Source organism: Esox lucius, chromosome 11 (genome assembly GCF_011004845.1).
Source record: "Esox lucius isolate fEsoLuc1 chromosome 11, fEsoLuc1.pri, whole genome shotgun sequence".
NCBI classification, from domain to species: Eukaryota; Metazoa; Chordata; class Actinopteri; order Esociformes; family Esocidae; genus Esox; species Esox lucius.
This window is the reverse complement of record NC_047579.1, coordinates 40,942,650-40,959,174: the sequence shown is the minus strand read 5'-3', so window position 1 is coordinate 40,959,174 and position 16,525 is coordinate 40,942,650. Positions and strand designations below refer to the sequence as shown.

The 16,525-nt window shown below is 43.6% G+C and overlaps 1 non-coding gene across 1 annotated transcript; it reads right to left on the bottom strand.

Annotated features, from left to right (window-relative positions):
- Positions 1–7,434: 7,434 nt before the first annotated feature.
- trnac-gca lies at positions 7,435–7,506 on the bottom strand. The gene has a single exon. It is a non-coding gene; the product is annotated as a tRNA-Cys (tRNA).
- Positions 7,507–16,525: the final 9,019 nt, after the last annotated feature.

Here is a 16,525-nt window from a genome sequence, read left to right as displayed (position 1 = left end):
GAAGACCTTCATCGCAATAGATGTATGCATAGGGTGCTAGGCATCAACAGGGACCCTTCACATCCAGGCCACAAACTATATGCCCTCCTACCATCAGGCAGGCGGTACAGGTCTCTTGGTTCCTGCACCAGCAGGCTCAGGAACTGTTTCTTTCCATCTACTGTAACCCTGCTGAACTCTGTACCCAGCCATACCGACCCATCCACTGCTTAATTCTGCCTCTCAGGGACCTTGTTGCACTACTCCCTTATACTACTGGTATCTGATACTGCCTTGCAAAGTAAGGTAAGTTCTCAGTTGTTACAGGTACGTGTCTACCTCGGGAACCTCATGGCTGCTATACCTGCATTTCAGTTGCACATGCCACCTGCACCTTCACTTTGCCTCCATTGCACATTTAAAATTGCCATTGTACTTGCATTATTTTTTGCACATTCAGAATTGCCATTTGTACTTGCTTTTGCCTCATTGTACTGTTTGAGTAAAGGAAGGTGAGAGGGGAAATAGATTATTTTGTCTCTTGCTCCATTGTAGTTTATTTAATATAACGACAGCGTGTTCCAGGTTCTGCCAATATCCAGCAACTTCGTACAGCCATTGAGAAGGAGTGGACCAACATTCCACAGGCCACAATCACAATCAAACCACCTAAGGCACACCTGTGCAATAATCATGCTGTCTAATCAGCATCTTGATATGCCACACCTGTGAGGTGGATGGATTATCTCGGCAAAGGAGAAATGCTCACTAACACAGATTTAGACAGATTTGTGTACAATATTTGAGAGAAATAGGACTTTGTGTACATAGAGAAAGTCTTAGATCTTTGAGCTCAGCTCATGATAAATGGTGGCAAAAACAAAAGTGTTGCATTAATAATTTGGTGAAGTGTATATATATACATTTGTCTCTGCTTCTTAATAACAATGAAACAATATTTAAAACTGTAGTATCTATTTTATATAGCATTATTATTTATAGATAAATTACATTTTATTCATGATACATTGTGGTTTTGGTCTCCTGAACAACAGTCAGTATCAGTCTAAAATGCACTCACAGACTTCGTTCAGTCATCTCCAAAATGCACACAGAAACACAAAAAATGGTTTTGATGACTTCGTCTGATTCTGGGGAGGTGGAAATCTCCCAGTATTGCTTTAAAGTAATTACTACTTTCTTCGATTCTTTATTGCTCCTCCAAAGGTGCTCTCAGGTCTTTCTTGTCCAATAGCAGATAAATTGTTCCACGCTTAGATCGTGTCCAATCTTTGAGCAATCCCTTCTCTTGCTGAGCTTAAGTGTGGAAGCGTTGAGGTTGGCTCCCAAACAGCACCCTTTTCCCTTAATAGTGCACTGCTATTCTTTTTGAAGACACTTCAGAGAGAATAGGGTGCCATTTGTGATACACATGGAGAGAGCGATTGGAGGACTTTTAACTCTCTAATTGGTAGTTTCCCCCTTTGTTGTGAAGCTGCTCAACCATGCAGGAGGTGCGGCGCGAGAGAGCCAAGCCTTCATCGTTATCCAGATGGGGGTATTAATGTGAATTAACAGACCTAACATGCAGAGACCTCATGTGGATCAGAACACCCTCTGTTTGGCTTTTAACAAAGCCCACCAGCATTGGAGGCGGGGGACTGCCGGAGAGACAGGGAAGAGCGCCTGAGGTAACTGGAATTAGCTTGAATTCTGGCTTCTAAATTCTCCGCGCCGAAAGACACACGCGAAAGACATTGCACATGCTATTCCAATCTCTGGATTGGCCTGTGAGACGGAGTGGGTGTGACTGACCAGGTTTGTTCCAATGGCCGTGCATTGTACCAGCCGTGCTCTGCAGCACTGATGAAATCTACTCTTTGGTCTATTGATCTGGCCTGTGGTTTGATTGATGCTGTCTTTAAAAATTCATTAGGCCAAGGCGTGGAGGAGCCGCGGGGCAGCCAGCACTCCTGTAGGGCACATTTGTCTACGTTTACAGAGCCTCCAGCATTCATTCAGCAACGGGAAAACAGCCCTGACAGGACACGTCTGGGCCAAATGAGTAACTCTGTATACTCTCTGTACCACCACACACAGCTCACGGCATCACACACACACACACACTAGATGTAATTTGCAATCCCTGTAGTTTTGCGGTGATGTTTTCCTCTCTGAGGTATTTGGTGTGAGAACACACGCCATCGATCAGTCCGTGGAGCTCGGCTCTGCCAAAATCCGCACCGATAAATCATACGACGGAGGCAGGACCGCGTTTCGGCGGGTCACACTCCCGTTGACCACTCATCCATTTACATGATTGGGGACAGCTGGGCTTTAGAGGTCACAGCGGGGCCACGGAGGTCCTGGCAGTGCACAGAGGGTTAATGATCGTCAGAGTAGAACACTCTCCCCTTCGCAGGGAACTCACAGCGGGGTTGCCGTTTCCTAACAGAAGACACACTGTCAACTAATGCGCTTCGAATAGCGGGAGGTGGTTAGCGGACATGGCAGGGGGGCCTGTTAGTAATGTTCTGTTCAGGCAGAGGGAGAGAAGGACCCACACAGAAAGGGAGCCGGACAAAGAGAGACAGAGGTGGGGGAGAGCCAGGGAGGGTTTTGCCTGCCCATTAGGCAGTGATGGAGTGAGGTATATATGGGGTAAGACACAGGCCATCAGACGGAGCGCTAACCGGAGCGCTAACCAGCGTTGGCAGACCTCCACCCAGGCGGGTATTCTGCTTTTTGTGCGTCTCCAAGTTAGAGAACGGCAGCAGAACGTTTAGGCATGGGCGTATGTGGTCACGTTTCGTGTCAATCAGAGGTTCCACAGAATAGCAGAGGTGCCGACAGTAACATTGCACACATTACAGTGTTTGAGTTCGTTAAGGTGCTGCATGCACCTCTAACGAGGTGGCATGGTGGAGGCGGACTGATGCTGTGTTTTGTGGTCAGTGTTGATTTGTACTGTGTTCTGTGTTGGGGTCAGTGTTGATTTGTACTGTGTTCTGTGTTGGGGTCAGTGTTGATTTGTACTGGGTTTTGTGTTGGGGTCAGTGTTGATTTGTACTGGCCTGTGGCTAGAGAGCTGAAGAAGGAGGCCTTCACTGTGGCTCCTGGTGGTTGAGGTTTGGCACCAGCTTCAGCCTTGGATCTCGCCCACTCCAAAATGTGTCCCACACACAACATACAGATCTGGAGTCCATGCAGGCATGCATTTTTGGGTGCATGTGTATGTATGTGGATTCTCTTCTCTTTGAGCAATCAAACCCATGCAACTTATGTAGAATACCGAAGCCTCATGGTCTCCTCCCTAAACTCCACCGGCTTCTAGTTGAAGCTTTCATCCAGTGTAAGAGCAAGGTGCTGTTCTCTACAAAGTAGCAAGTAAAACAGACAGTTTTTCTTTACCTTTAGGCTATGCTCGAACACTACTTCCCTTCCCACTATAAAGCAGATGCACAGTAAGTTGTTCAGGTTTAGCGGGTCAAGGCTTACATTTTTCCCAACACTGCCTAGAGAACAGCGTGTTGCTGTGGCTGTAACGTGAGAGTTCTCTCAGGGAACACAAATTAGGTTCACAGGGTCTCTTTCCCACTCGCCGGTCTGATATACATGAGCTTGCTACATTCATCTCTATGGCATAGCATTTGATAATTGTATTTCCTTTTAGAATCATAGCCTGGGTAAAGAGCTGCTCCTGTCTTGATGAATTAAAACAAACACACTAATGTTTTAAAATCAGGCCTATTGCTCTCTCATCTGAAAATTATTATCATTCAGAATACTACACATATAGTTGGCCTCTTATCACCCCAGAGGATCTGTAGCCTCTATGAATATAAAAAAAAGATGTGATTTATCAGTAGTCCACTTAGTCCATGAGGGCTACAGCCCACAGTTGGCAATGTGCTGAGCAGTGAACAGCAGCAGCCAAAACAGGCCGTTCGCATTGTTTTAAAGGGGTTAACACAGGTCGAAGAGCAATTGCTCCCAACTGACAACAGATGACAAGCCGGGCTGTAGGCTACCAAAATATTTTACCAGCATCCAATTAGGCTCACCGAATGAAAAGAATAAGAATCTTACAAAGGCTTTGACTCACTTGCAATGTCTGGTGAGTCAGTGAAACTGGACAGTACATGTTCCTCTTCATACAGTGTTGCCAGATCGGGAGGTTTCCAGAAAAGTTGGGCTATTTTCCAGTGCCATTGTGACGGACGAGAACGGGATTGGGTGGGTCAATTTACAGAGAGAAGTGCGTATGGATGTATTTTTCTGTGGGGTCTGCGGATTATTGGTCTGCATGCTGTCAATGAAATCTGGCGGCCCTGTCTGCTTATTGTAGCCCACAATGTGTCTCCACTCACACGGCCTGTGTAACTGACGGAAAAGACGACGTCGATGTCATTTACACATCAGATCCTCTGTTTGTCACTTCCCTGTGGCCTGTAATCATGTGTGCAGTGTCAAAGAGATCCCGCTACACCTTCAGTCATGTAAGATGATGTAGGAAATGACAAGCCTTTTTGAAATAGGCCCATTTTCATCCCCCAAACCCTATATGCTAAACATTTTCCCCATGAGTGCGACTTCTGCTCTGTGCCACGATGCAAATGTGATGGGATGCATGCAACGCTGTGTTTACAAAATGCTTGTGTTTTCCAGAACAATGCAGGGCTAAATTCTTTCAGTTTCAAATGTTTTATTTAACATGCAAACAGACGGAAGAAATGTAAAACAATACATAGTATGCTGACTGTTTCTCCTTTTATTCCCTTACCCCTAAAAGCATTGAAATAGAAAGAGCAAGGGAACAAATATTTAAATGAAACAACTGAATAGAAAAAAGCCCTTATTACAACTCCCCCCACCCTCCCTCCAGCCCCCCCCCCTCCACGCCCCGAAACCACCAAATACCTTCACCCCTCCTCCACCCCAATCTACTGTCAATCAATCAATCAATCAATCAAATGTTTTTATAAAGCCCTTTTTACAACAGCAGTTGTCACAAAGTGCTTTTACAGAGACACCCGGCCTTAAACCCCAAGGAGCAAACAACTGATGTTCATCTGATTGGATAAAGTGGTCAGCATAAACACATACCTGAACCAAACCCAAGCGCACAGTAGAATGACATAAGTCACACTGACATGGTGAGAACAGCAGAGGTAGAGATGGCTTGACGAAACTTATGGTTGGATTTTCGTCGCTCCCAATAGTCTACATACATTCTGAATTCTCTCAGAATTTGCGCCGCTTGTATAGTGTTTGTTCTGACGCCTCCTAAGCATCTTGCTAATGTGTTGGTTAAATTACACCAAAAAGGACAAAAATAAATGACGGTCCAAATAAATAAAATGCCCGCGCCGTTTCACACAGCTATAAATGCATGGCTTAGTATGAGGCTCTCCTTCTTCCTGCGTTCTCTGTGAGTGTATTGCAGTGGGGCTGTGGGTTCACACGCAAATCCGGTTGTCACACGCCATCCCACACTAATCGTGGTTGTGCTTTTACACCAAAACCAGGCTCACAGGGAAGAAACAAGTAGTTTATGTGTTGTGTAGACCACACAAGTGGTTTATGTGTAGTGTAGACCACACAAGTGGTTTATGTGTTGTGTAGACCAGACAAGTGGTTTATGTGTAGTGTAGACCAGACAAGTGGTTTATGTGTTGTGTAGACTAGACAAGTGGTTTATGTGTAGTGTAGACCACACAAGTGGTTTATGTGTTGTGTAGACCACACAAGTGGTTTATGTGTAGTGTAGACCAGACAAGTGGTTTATGTGTAATGTAGACCAGACAAGTAGTTTTTCTCTAGTATAGACCAGACCAAATTGTCCCCTTGCTTTCTAATCAGCACATTCTTTGCACTGCTCACTTCCTCCATGGACCTCTGGCATCGTGCAGCAGGTTATGTAAGGTTTTAATGTGAAAAATAATGCTAAAATAATGTCTTCCTCTCAGACTGGAGCAACGGCCAAATCCCAGGTGTGCCTTGAGGATACAGCTGTACATGCTGGTTTTCACCCTGCAGAGTATTTGCGTGGCTTAGTCTGCAGCCACCTGAAAAACATGCCTCTTGCTGCCACTGTTCATCTGTATTTCAGAAGTGGATAATGCATTTGCCAACTGTTTGCCCCTTTGTTAATTTCTTTCAAACTAGAGGCTGACTGGGCCCCTGAGTGGCATGCTGGTCTAAGTCACTGGAGCCATCGCCCTGGAGGCATCCCGCTGGAGGTATCCCGCTGGTAGCATCCCCCTGGAGGCATCCCGCTGGAGGCATCCCACTGGAGACATCTTAGTGGAGGCATCCCAGTGGACACATCTTACTGGAGGCATCCCGCTGGAGGCATCCCACTGGCGACATCTTACTGTAGGCATCTAACACAATGGCATGTGTTCCCGGGTCCACCTAGATCCAGAACTCAGGGTTGCCCACAATGGCATGTGTCCCTGGGACCACCCAGACTGGTCAGAGACCCAGAATTCAGGGATGTCAAGTCTGGTCACTTGGACTTACGTATGTGTGTGATTATCAGAAGCCCTACGAGCTCCAGTGTGAAGATGAACGAGGAGTGCCATAGACACACTATAGCACGGAGGTGTGCTAGGAGCTTCTGTTACTGATAGACTCCTAAATATGACTACAACAAAATGTGTTGGGAGGTCTCTTTAACGAGGACAAACTCCAATAACGTTTTGGAGACATTGCTATTTATCCTAAAATAAGACATTTCTAAAACACTCCCCCAAATAGTCATTAGCATTACTTTACGTTGGCAAACACAATGAAAACAAAGGACAGGAACTGTCCCACTTAATCAATGTAAAATTATCGAACGGATGGGGCGTTGCTGCCAGTTGTTGTCAGACATGCAACAAGGACAAATAAGTTTGATCCATAACCCCCTCAGATCATAACTGATAAAGAGGTCAAAAATACGGATCTTACAAATTTTACTGATTTTATTTTTAACATCCATCAACTATCTAACTACATTATAAGCAGGGTTTGGAGAGACCTGGACAGAGACCAGGTGAGAAACGATCCAGAAATCTGGTGAGTAAAATGAGCTGGAACGTGAGTCTCTGACAAGACTAAAGAAAGACTGTGTGCGCGTGTCTCAGTGAACATTCATTCATCCCTGAAAGATGTTTGATAGACTGTAAAAAGTGTAAAAGAAAACAAGGAGACACTTGTAGTTGAACCAGGGGCCTTCTGACATACAGTCAACTGCACTACCACTAAGCTATACCACCCTTTTTGGGCAATGTGATCACCAATACTGTATCACCAACTTCCCCCCCACCAACTCCAACACTTTCTCTGAATATCAAAATCATTTTCAGGTGGATAGTTCTTGAAAAAAAGTCTGTTCCCAATTAAATTAAAAACTAGATATGGTTTGGTCTTTTCCTTCTGATCATGGTGGAATTCAAATAAAAAATGAGGGGGCACCCGGATTTGAACCAGGGACCTATTGATCTGCAGTCAATTGCTCTACCACTGAGCTATACCCCCTATTCCTTTTTGCTAAAGGTATCTCATAATCACTGTGACTGATTTTTCTCCTGGGACCATTTGATCATTCCTATCAGACAAAAGATAGATAGGGAGCTTAACAGCCAATTGAGGGAAAGGATGCCTAATGGCCACAGCCATTCATATGCATACTACACTTACAGCTGAAAGTTGAAAAGGAAGGTTTTGAATGAGGAACAGAAGCGTTCAATTTGCAGTGGTCTCTTAATTTTAACCCTTCTGTTCTTCACTCAAATTCATCCTTTTCAACTTCTTCGGAAAGGAAAGAAAAAGTTGCAGTGGTCTCTTAATTTTTTCCGGAGCTGTATACTTACACTGATCAGCCATATCATTATGACCACCTGCCTAATATTGTGTAGGTCCCCCTTTTGCCGCCAAAACAGCCCTGACCCATCGAGGCATGGGCTCCACTAGACCACTGAAGGTGTTCTGTGATATCTGGCACCAAGAGGTTTGCAACAGATACTTCAAGTCCATGGAGGTTGGCCTCCATAGATCTGACTTGTTTGTTCAGCACATCCCACAGATGCTCAATTGGATTTACCTCTGGGGAATTTCAAGTCAACACCTTGAACTCATTGTTGTGTTCCTCAAACCATTCCTGAACCATTTTTGCTTTTTGGCAAGGCGCAGTATCCTGCTGAAAGAGGCCAATGCCATCAGGGAACACTGTTGCCATGAAAGGGTGTACATGGTCAGCAACAATACTGGTACATGTCAAAGCAACATCCACACTGCCTTCGCTGGCTTGCCTCCTTCCCATAGTGCATCCTGGTGCCATGTGTTCTCCAGGTAAGTAACGCACAAGCACCCGGCCATCCACATGATGTAAAGAAAGCGTGATTCATCAGACCAGGCCACCTTCTTCCATTGCTCCATGGTCCAGTTCTGATGGTCACGTTCCCATTGTAGGTGCTTTCAGCAGTGGACAGGGGTCAGCATGGGCTCCCTGACTGGTCTGCGGCTACTCAGCCCCATATGCAACAAACTGCGATGCACTGTGTGTTCTGACACCTTTCTATCAGTACTGGCATTAACTTCTTCAGCAATTTGAGCTACAGTAGCTTGTCTGTTGGATCGGAACACACGGGCCAGCCTTCGCTCCCCACGTGAATCAATGAGCCTTGGCCGCCCATAACCCTGTTGCCGGTTCACCACAATTCCTTGCTTGGACTACTTTTGATAGGTACTGACTAATGCAGACCGGGAACACCCCACAAGGGCTGCGGTTTTGGAGTTGCTCTGACCCAGTCGTCGAGCCATGACAATTTGGCCCTTGTCAAAGTCACTCAGATCCTTACGCTTGCCCATTGTTCCTGCTTCTAACACATCAACGTTGAGGACAGAATGTTTACTTGCTGTCTAATACCACACACCCATGTGGTCATAATGTTATGGCTGATTGGTGTATAATATTAAATATTTCTATCCATATTTTCCATATACCCCTATTCTACACTCTTTGGAACTGATGCTAGTTTACAATGTTATGTATATTTTTGCTATATTTTTGATTTATATATTTCTTAATGCGTAGATATTGTGTGCCATGTTACAATAATTTCATTGTTCAGAATGATGCTATGTTATTCGGTGCATTTGATAAATAAAATACTTCTTTGATATTGACTACTGGAATATCCTGGTTTAGCTATAAAATGCTGATTGGTATAATTTTTTTCACTTTGTGTGCGGGTATCGGGACAAAATATTTCTGGTGACAATACTGTTGGGCATCAGGCTGACTATTAAAGACCAGATACCACAGTTAAAAATAATGATTTTGCATCCATCTGTCATTTTTCTGATTTGGGGATATTTTTCAACCATCTGGTGTTTTGTGTTGAAAATGCATCATCCTTATTTCTGGAAAGTACATTCTAATTGCATTAGCCACTCTTTATTGGTCATTTTCTCAAAATTACGTTTTCCATGTGCCAATCAATTTTTCTCAGTCTTCAATTGAGCTACATTCACATTATTCCACACACAGGTTCTTAGGTCTTATAGCCAGACTTATACAGAGGCTTTTTTGAATATCTTGTATCATTTAGATTTTAAGTGTCATTTTATCTTTAAATATAGGCTAGTCATACATATGAATATGTTTTTTTAAATAATTTCAACTGTTCTGTAAAAGTCTGACCACTGGGTGTGTCATCACAATAGAAAAACAAAAAAAATTCTAGTTTGAAGTAATGTGTTGAAAAAACTTATATTTAAGGATGCATATTTTAATATTTAAATAAATAAAACTTGTAATACAAAAATATCTTGTATTTCTGAATTCTTGCAACTGGTAAAGTTTTAATCTTATAAGAGTAAAGGAAAAAAATAAACCTATTAGAGGGTGGTGCCTGGGGAGGGACAAGAAATCCATTGGGATCCTCCCACGCAGGCTTGAATCCTGTTGTCAAACTGCAATGAATCATCCACTCTGCAGAGAGGGTGATTGGCTGCAATCTGCCATTTCTTCACAACCTATACAACTCCAGGACGGGGATGCGAGCGGCAAAGATTGGGGCTGATCCCACTCACCCCGGAAATGGCCTATCCAGTGCTCTCCCCTCTGACAGAAGGCTGAGGTCTATCAGGACCAAAACCTCCTGCCACAACAACAATTTCTTTCCTTCAGCAGTAGGCCTCATGAACATGCCCCTGGAACTTAATTGACTATAGCCCGCTCCCCACATACACACAACCCTCAACGGACAAATCAATAACCCCTCCCCACATACATAAACAATCCTCAACTGGACAAATTCTTACACCTTACATATACTTTTTTGTTATTTCTAGGAATTTATTATGCTCAGTCCACTGTTCTCATTTGTTTTTATTTCCCTTATTCCTTTGTATTAATCGCTGCATCAACAGCCAGAACAAATTCCTTGTTTGTTGTGAAACTTATTTGGCAATAAAACCTTTTCTGATTCTGGTATTCTGTTAAGGGATTCAGAATACCATTTAAATAGACAGGTTGGTTGCAGAGTGGTTTCTAAATGTATTGTTGATGTTGTTAAATACAGCTCCGGAAAAAAATTAAGAGATCACTGCACCTTTTTCTTTCCTTTCCAAAAAAGTCCAAAAGAAAGGTTTAGAGTGAGTAACAGAAGTGTTAAAATTAAGAGACCACTGCAAATTGAATGTTTTTGTTCCTCACTCAAAACTTTCCTTTTCAACTTTTTTGGAAAGGAAAGAAAAAGGTGCAGTAGTTTCTTAATTTTTTCCGGAGCTGTATGGGCTCATGGGTAGGGATGGGTAGCATTACTGTACCTTGTTGTGATGTTTACATTGGTGACCATGAAGTAATTATTCAGCAACATTCAATTTGTGGCTTTGGTACAGTGACAACTCTGTCAAACATGACAGTGTTTCCCTGAGTACGGAGAACCATAAGCACCATAGTACTGAATAATCAAACTGTTAAAGAGTCACTCCAGGTTCTGAAGAGCAACAAATTCAAAACATATTGCACAGATTGGTTGAGTAAACTATAAGACAAATTGGAAAATGGCATCATGGTGAAATGGAGCATTAAGAACACAATTTGATGAACAAAAATACAGGGAGGTAAGGTGTTAGATCTGCTTGAATGAATCAGATCAGTTGCGGGGAGACAGCCCTAAAGTGGGACCTGATCTGGGACCATGCTGGGACGGAGGAGGAGGAGTAAAGATCAAAAGATACGAGATGAGTGGCGGGAGATTGAAACTTTTACTCGTCCAACTCCTTCTCACCCGTCTCCTACACAGGAATAATTGTCTTTATATCCTGTCTTACCTATCGTCAAAAAAGGTCAACGGTCATTAGTGAGAGGAGTGGGAATGTAGACGAAAAACAAATGTGTGTAAAATGATAATTTGGCTTTGTAACTGTACAATACATTCATTATAAAGTAAAAAGGGTGAAAGGAATAACAATTCAGTTTAAATATGCGCCACTGGTCTCCTCAGACCAACACGGTTGATTAAAAGGGAGTGTGACAGATATTCATTGTGGGATATTAATGACTGTGGTCACTGAAAGCTAGCTATTGACAAGAGGAGGAAACATTCCTGCCTAGTGAAGAATTGACATCTCCCCCCCACCATTTGTTTATCCACTGGTTAGCCGGGTCATGCAAACAGAGGATTTAGGACTTCAACTACAATTTTGTTTTTGTCATCTCCAGGCCACTGGGGTCACGTCTCATTCCATAGAAGTCTGCTGGTTTTTGCTCCTTCCTGGTATGTGATTAATCACTGTGGAATGATTGGTTAATACCCGCCCGACCCCCCCCCCCAACTGCTTGTTTTGGTCATGACTGGACACAAATTTAAAAAAGAAATAAAAAACCAGGAGACACTGATCCTCTTTGGAAGGAGTTAGTCGGGTTATGTAATCAGGTTATCAGGTCGTTAAAACGATGGATTAGACATTTATTGGGACCTTGTAGGATTCCAAGCCACAAATGATTTGTAGCTGTTCGGCGCCCAGGTTAAACACAGAAAACAGAGATATTATCATTGTTTTATTGGGTTTTTTGGGACGCAACTTTGAAGGAGCAACTCTTAATCAAATCAAACTTAAATTGTATTGTTCAAGTAGAGTTTAGCAGTTGCATCACGATGCTTGGAGTACCTAAACTGCAGCAGAATTAAAAAACAAAATCGAAAATTCCCTAAAAGGTCAGATAGGGGGTGTTTATATTTATCTGGTTTTCACATATGAAGAATTAAAGTTCTTATTTCTTTTGTGTTTTATTTCAAGTGTAAACATGTCCATGTGTAAAATGTAAAGATATTTTTCCTCAACATTCCTTAACACCAGAGACATCTTATAGAGAGGGGTCATGGCCAGAGGGCCGAAATGTCTATTTAAGGTAACAGAAGACAAGTATTTAGCGGGAGACAGGGAGAAAGAGCATCAACAGCCTGCAGAGACAGGACTGTGACCCCGTTACCAGAGGTCACGTATGATCACAGAATTGGGAGCATAGACTCCAGCGCAGGAATGGCAATTATTCTCAGCAACCCTGGAGTGACCCTAAAGCAATAATGTTGATGGATTTTCCAATTTGGTTACAAGTCTGACTCTCAATCCGCTCAGCTACTCGCCATCCTAAATAACACTAGAACAGGATTCCCAAACTTTGTCCACCAGTTACCCCTATTTAAAATGTTATACATTTCGCCATCCCCCATAAAAGAAAAGTCCCCAAAGCCCAGCCATAATGAACATATTCATTTTATGTGTAACATTTAAGGAGTTCTGTGTTATATTGAACGCAAGGCGTTCAATATAATATTTCGCTGGATTGCTAGCACTGGTTAACTGACTAAGTAACATTACATTTTGTTGGTAGCTGCTATCCTGTCTGAGTGAGATCGTTTTGAATGTGTTTCATTAAAGGGGCATTTTGTAAAATGTTTGCATTGCAATAAGAGTAAATCTCTGTAATTTTCTATGGTAACAGTGGAATGATATTTATTCAACAGCGCAATGCGGAATTTCTGTCAGTCATATGAAAAAACTGCATTCTGCTTCACCTCCAATGACACGCGGACATCTCTCCCCAAACAACCAACATGGGCAAGCAAAATACCACGTAATTTCCTAGTTGCTAAAACTGAATTTCTGTTCCAGTGTAAAACTAGCAATGAATAGTGTAGAGAGTCCAATATAATTAGCTATTTTATATTTTAAAAGATCAGAACATTTACTTTTTAAAGCTTTTGTATGTCAACCAAATAAAAGTGAATATAGCAAATATGCTACAAAGGGATAGTTGGGTTGAATGCAAACTCTTGCTATAATTAAAATAACTTTCACACGGTGGAAGCCCATTAGGGATGAGGGTTGGGAACCACTGTTTAACTACAACAATAATAAGAAAGAAAGAAGAAGAAGAAGACGTTTGTAAGGAGACCAAGGATGTCTACGGGTCTTTGTCGGTGGGACAAGAAAGTGACGGAGACACTGAGTCCAGAGGAGGAAGTGAATCTGACAGTGAGCTGGGATCTCAAAGAAGTGACTCTGATGATGTGGAGCATTCTGAATGTCTAAGCAACAGCAACAGCGACCAAGGTAACCATATCTATTCTGAGGTTGATGGTTGCAGTCATATCTTGGCCTGCGAAAGACAAATTCCCTCCCAGAGCAATGTAAGGACCAGTGTTGTCGCAAGTGATCCAGTCCAAAACATATACCCCCGTTCAGAGTAGGACCAAGTGCAGTGTGGTCAGCAAAGGTGAACAGGCCAGATGCAGTATATTAGAAGACAAGATTCAGGACTAGTACAATCTAGTCCAGTCACAAGACTCTATGAATCTTTTAGGGGAAGGTAGTGTGGCACATATGAGACATGGGAAGGTTGTTTGGCCAGTCAGGAGACTTCTTGAAGCCATGAAAATGCTAGTCAGAGAACCCAACCATTGTCTCGGGAAGCTACGTAGATGTCGGAGCCCATTGCTACACTGTGAGATGTCCTGTGAAGAGTCATCATTGATATTGAGTAGCTTAAGTATTTTCCTTTTTGGATGCATGACACATCACAATGTATGGGCAGGAAAGGGAAAAGGTGATGTGTAGAAGGCATGTTACTACTTTGTGTGGTTTTTCATATAGTTCATACTGGACATCCCATGGCTTATGTTTACTCTAACTTAATTTCTTTAATTAGTTTTAAAATGATTTGCTAGTAATGCGTCCTTAAGGTTATGGGTTGATGGAAAACTGAGTGGGTGAGTTTAACAGAGTGAAAATAAATGTGGGTTTCCACCAACATTGGAATACTCCATCCATCCATCCATCTTCTTCCGCTTATCCGTGTTACGGGTTGCTTCCCCTCCGCCCTGAGTCGGGTGGTTCGGTCCCTGTTTGTTTTTTCACCTGGAGTGCTGGGGGTGTGTTCAGTAGGGCAAGTGGCGTGGCAGAGTCTTCACTGCAGAGCCATTCTTCGCAGCTGCACCTCATCCACATGATGCACTCCAGCAATATTTAAACCCGGGCTGATCACCTCTTCGGCGCCAGTTCGTTATCTACTACTCATGTGGTACTTGGCTCTCAGTTCTAGTTACTTGCTACTTGCTATTATCATCCGTGTATTCTCGTGCACTCTATTTTGCCTTTGTTCCCTGAGTTTGTACTTACCCTGTGTTTCTCTCCTGTTACCTGCTCAGACCTGCTGCTTCCTCTGCTGCGCCTACTAGCTCCTGGCCTCACCACCCAGCCTTCGCCGTCAGCTCTCCCCCAGCTTCGGACCTGCCTACACAGTATTCTCGGAGTACCCTGGTTCTCCATTAAAACCTTTTTTGAACCTAACTTACCTTGGTCTGTGTGATTTCTCTGCGTTCTGGGTCAGACGTACTCTAACAATCCGGGGCCGGGTCACGGGGGCAGCAGTCTAAGCAGGGATCCCCAGACTTCCCTCTCCCTAGACACTTCCTCTAACACTGAGGCGTTCCCAGGCCAGCCGGGAGACATAGTCCCTCCAGCGTGTCCTAGGTCTTCCCCGGGGTCTCCTCCCGGTGGGACGTGCCCGGAACACCTTCCCAGGAAGGCGTTCAGGAGGCATCCGGAACAGATGCCCAAGCCACCTCAGCTGACCCCTCTCGATGTGGAGGAGCAGCGGCTCTACTCTGAGCTCCTCCCGGGTGACCGAGCTTCTCACCCTATCTCTAAGGGATCGCCAGGCTCATGACCATAGGTGAGAGTAGGAACGTAGATTGACCGGTAAATCGAGAGCTTCGCCTTGCGGCTCAGCTCTTTCTTCACCACGACAGACCGATACATCGACCACATTACTGCAGAAGCTGCACCGATCCGTCTGTCAATCTTCCGTTCCATCCTTCCCTCACTCGTGAACAAGACCCCTAGTTACTTAAACTCCTCCACTTGGGACAAGAACTCTCCACCAACCTGAAGTGGGCAAGCCACCCTTTTCCAACTGAGGACCATGGCCTTGGATTTGGAAGTACTGATTTTCATCCCAACCGCTTCACACTCGGCTGCAAACCGTCCCAGTGCATGCTGAAGGTCCTGGTTTGAAGGGGCCAACACGACAACATCATCCGCAAAGAGCAGAGACGAAATCGTGTGGTCCCCAAACCTGACACCCTCCGGCCCCTGGCTGCGCCTAGAAATTCAGTCCATAAAAATTACGAACAGAACAGGCGACAAAGGGCAGCCCTGCCGGAGTCCAACATGCACTGGGAACAAGTCTGACTTACTGCCGGCAATGCGAACCAAGCTCCTGCTTCGGTCGTACAGGAATAGTTGGAATAGTTTGCTGAAATAGTTTTGGGGCGATACCATTGAAGTTATAAAAGGGTGAGACAGAAATGTTATTTGTCTTCATATATGTTGTTAAGTTAGTTAAAACAACCATTGCCATTGTATTGAAGCCAGCTGTAGGAGACAGTAAATGTACACTTACCTTTTTAATTTTATTTTCCGTGATGTTAAAACAAGTGGATTTTCAGTATGACTCCCATCCTCAGTTTGGTTCCACCTGCTCCTCAATCTATAAGGAGAATTCTGAGAACAGGTTTGTGTATACTGTCCCCTGTACATAAAAAAAAATATTTAGTCTATTCAGCGTTTCCATATCTGCGGTTTTCGTGCAAATTAGGCTACTTTTCAAACAATGGCACGGGTGAAAATTAATTGGTTGTGGCTGGCAGATTTTTGGGCTACTTCTGAACTTCACCGTGGCCGCGCCATTTCTGTCTTTATATGCTATATCGTGTGTCTTTCTATGCTGTTATCACAGTCAGATGTCAGCTACTGTAGGTTCCCCGGCTTCACATACGTATATACCGTATCTTAGGTTTTGATGTACACTTGTAAAATAGTCAATATTGTGCAGCATTAAATGTTGGGCTAGTTTTGAGCAATTGTTGTTCTGGACATTTTTGCTTAACCTGGCAACACTGAGTCTACTGAGGACTGGTTCGTGTGCCTTTAGGTCATTATATATATATATGACTATGTATATATTTATGCTGGAATTAAC